Genomic DNA, 3,437 nt, shown 5'->3' with positions numbered 1-3,437 from the left:
ACCCCCTAACGGAGGGTCAGGTGAGGTCGTGTCCACAGGTACGTACGGTGTTATATATCACGCACAAACAAATGTACCCCCCAAAATGTTAGGGACTTGCCCGACTAATGAGGTCACCTGGACGCGGTGGGCAAGCCGTTACTTATGGCCATAATTATGCGAAGAACCTCGCTTAAAATGCAAAATTTTATTGCAATTATTTTTATTAATAAATTGGTAATGTTTGAATTGTGCACCTGCAACCTTTTTCTTTGTATGCAGTTCTACTGAAAGGTCTCCGCAGGGTCGCACCTCTCATTACTGTTGTGCACCCCAGGACCCCTCCCCTGTATACCTAATGCTGTGTATTCACATACACAATAGAAGGCCAGAGACCCCTTCTGCCTGGTGGTAGCACCCACGCCCACCTGTCCTATATATTGGTTTTAATTAGGTTCCTGACATTTCTTAGACTGCATGCAGAGCAAGGTGAGTCCTGCACAAATGTGTATTGGATTATCAGATGGGGGTGCATTTCCGGGGTGTGGGTCCCCCTGGACTGTTGTGGCTGTTTTGCCTCAGGAGCAACACATATTAACACTTATTTTCATATTTACTTTCATCCCTATCGTGTGTTTTGTTTCAATGTAATTCATTTCCTACCTTCACTTTTCACTACTTTACCTCTCACTACTTTATCTCCCCCTTCATTACCTCTCACTAATTTACCCCTGCTGTTTTCAGCAGCCTCTCTCACTAACCTATTTTCACTTTTTCACTATATATTTTTTCACTTTTGTGTTGCCCTGGGGTCACTCAGCTGCTTCATTTTGGGGGGTCCCGCACCCTAGATTTGTACCCCCCAAAATGTTAGGGACTTGCCCGACTAATGAGGTCACCTGGACGCGGTGGGCAAGCCGTTACTTATGGTCATAATTATGCGAAGAACCTCGCTTAAAATGCAAAATTTTATTGCAATTATTTTTATTAATAAATTGGTAATGTTTGAATTGTGCACCTGCAACCTTTTTCTTTGTATGCAGTTCTACTGAAAGGTCTCCGCAGGGTCGCACCTCTCATTACTGGTGTGCACCCCAGGACCCCTCCCCTGTATACCTAATGCTGTGTATTCACATACACAATAGAAGGCCAGAGACCCCTTCTGCCTGGTGGTAGCACCCACTTCCACCTGTCCTATATATTGGTTTTAATTAGGTTCCTGACATTTCTTAGACTGCATGCAGAGCAAGGTGAGTCCTGCACAAATGTGTATTGGATTATCAGATGGGGGTGCATTTCCGGGGTGTGGGTCCCCCTGGACTGTTGTGGCTGTTTTGCCTCAGGAGCAACACATATTAACACTTATTTTCATATTTACTTTCATCCCTATCGTGTGTTTTGTTTCAATGTAATTCATTTCCTACCTTCACTTTTCACTACTTTACCTCTCACTACTTTATCTCTCCCTTCATTACCTCTCACTAATTTACCCCTGCTGTTTTCAGCAGCCTCTCTCACTAACCTATTTTCACTTTTTCACTATATATTTTTTCACTTTTGTGTTGCCCTGGGGTCACTCAGCTGCTTCATTTTGGGGGGTCCCGCACCCTAGATTTGTACCCCCCAAAATGTTAGGGACTTGCCCGACTAATGAGGTCACCTGGACGCGGTGGGCAAGCCGTTACTTATGGCCATAATTATGCGAAGAACCTCGCTTAAAATGCAAAATTTTATTGCAATTATTTTTATTAATAAATTGGTAATGTTTGAATTGTGCACCTGCAACCTTTTTCTTTGTATGCAGTTCTACTGAAAGGTCTCCGCAGGGTCGCACCTCTCATTACTGGTGTGCACCCCAGGACCCCTCCCCTGTATACCTAATGCTGTGTATTCACATACACAATAGAAGGCCAGAGACCCCTTCTGCCTGGTGGTAGCACCCACTTCCACCTGTCCTATATATTGGTTTTAATTAGGTTCCTGACATTTCTTAGACTGCATGCAGAGCAAGGTGAGTCCTGCACAAATGTGTATTGGATTATCAGATGGGGGTGCATTTCCGGGGTGTGGGTCCCCCTGGACTGTTGTGGCTGTTTTGCCTCAGGAGCAACACATATTAACACTTATTTTCATATTTACTTTCATCCCTATCGTGTGTTTTGTTTCAATGTAATTCATTTCCTACCTTCACTTTTCACTACTTTACCTCTCACTACTTTATCTCTCCCTTCATTACCTCTCACTAATTTACCCCTGCTGTTTTCAGCAGCCTCTCTCACTAACCTATTTTCACTTTTTCACTATATATTTTTTCACTTTTGTGTTGCCCTGGGGTCACTCAGCTGCTTCATTTTGGGGGGTCCCGCACCCTAGATTTGTACCCCCCAAAATGTTAGGGACTTGCCCGACTAATGAGGTCACCTGGACGCGGTGGGCAAGCCGTTACTTATGGCCATAATTATGCGAAGAACCTCGCTTAAAATGCAAAATTTTATTGCAATTATTTTTATTAATAAATTGGTAATGTTTGAATTGTGCACCTGCAACCTTTTTCTTTGTATGCAGTTCTACTGAAAGGTCTCCGCAGGGTCGCACCTCTCATTACTGGTGTGCACCCCAGGACCCCTCCCCTGTATACCTAATGCTGTGTATTCACATACACAATAGAAGGCCAGAGACCCCTTCTGCCTGGTGGTAGCACCCACGTCCACCTGTCCTATATATTGGTTTTAATTAGGTTCCTGACATTTCTTAGACTGCATGCAGAGCAAGGTGAGTCCTGCACAAATGTATATTGGATTATCAGATGGGGGTGCATTTCCGGGGTGTGGGTCCCCCTGGACTGTTGTGGCTGTTTTGCCTCAGGAGCAACACATATTAACACTTATTTTCATATTTACTTTCATCCCTATCGTGTGTTTTGTTTCAATGTAATTCATTTCCTACCTTCACTTTTCACTACTTTACCTCTCACTACTTTATCTCCCCCTTCATTACCTCTCACTAATTTACCCCTGCTGTTTTCAGCAGCCTCTCTCACTAACCTATTTTCACTTTTTCACTATATATTTTTTCACTTTTGTGTTGCCCTGGGGTCACTTAGCTGCTTCATTTTGGGGGGTCCCGCACCCTAGATTTGTACCCCCCAAAATGTTAGGGACTTGCCCGACTAATGAGGTCACCTGGACGCGGTGGGCAAGCCGTTACTTATGGCCATAATTATGCGAAGAACCTCGCTTAAAATGCAAAATTTTATTGCAATTATTTTTATTAATAAATTGGTAATGTTTGAATTGTGCACCTGCAACCTTTTTCTTTGTATGCAGCACAAACAAATGTACCTCATATTGTAGAACCAACACAAGATGATGTAATTGAGTTTAATCCTGTCAGGGTGATCACAGTCCCCAATGGCAAGACTGACGCTCAGGGAACCATTCCCGTCAGGGACAGTGCAA

This window comes from Pseudophryne corroboree, chromosome 2 (genome assembly GCF_028390025.1).
Source record: "Pseudophryne corroboree isolate aPseCor3 chromosome 2, aPseCor3.hap2, whole genome shotgun sequence".
Lineage (NCBI taxonomy): Eukaryota > Metazoa > Chordata > Amphibia > Anura > Myobatrachidae > Pseudophryne > Pseudophryne corroboree.
Note: the sequence above shows the minus strand (reverse complement) of the source record.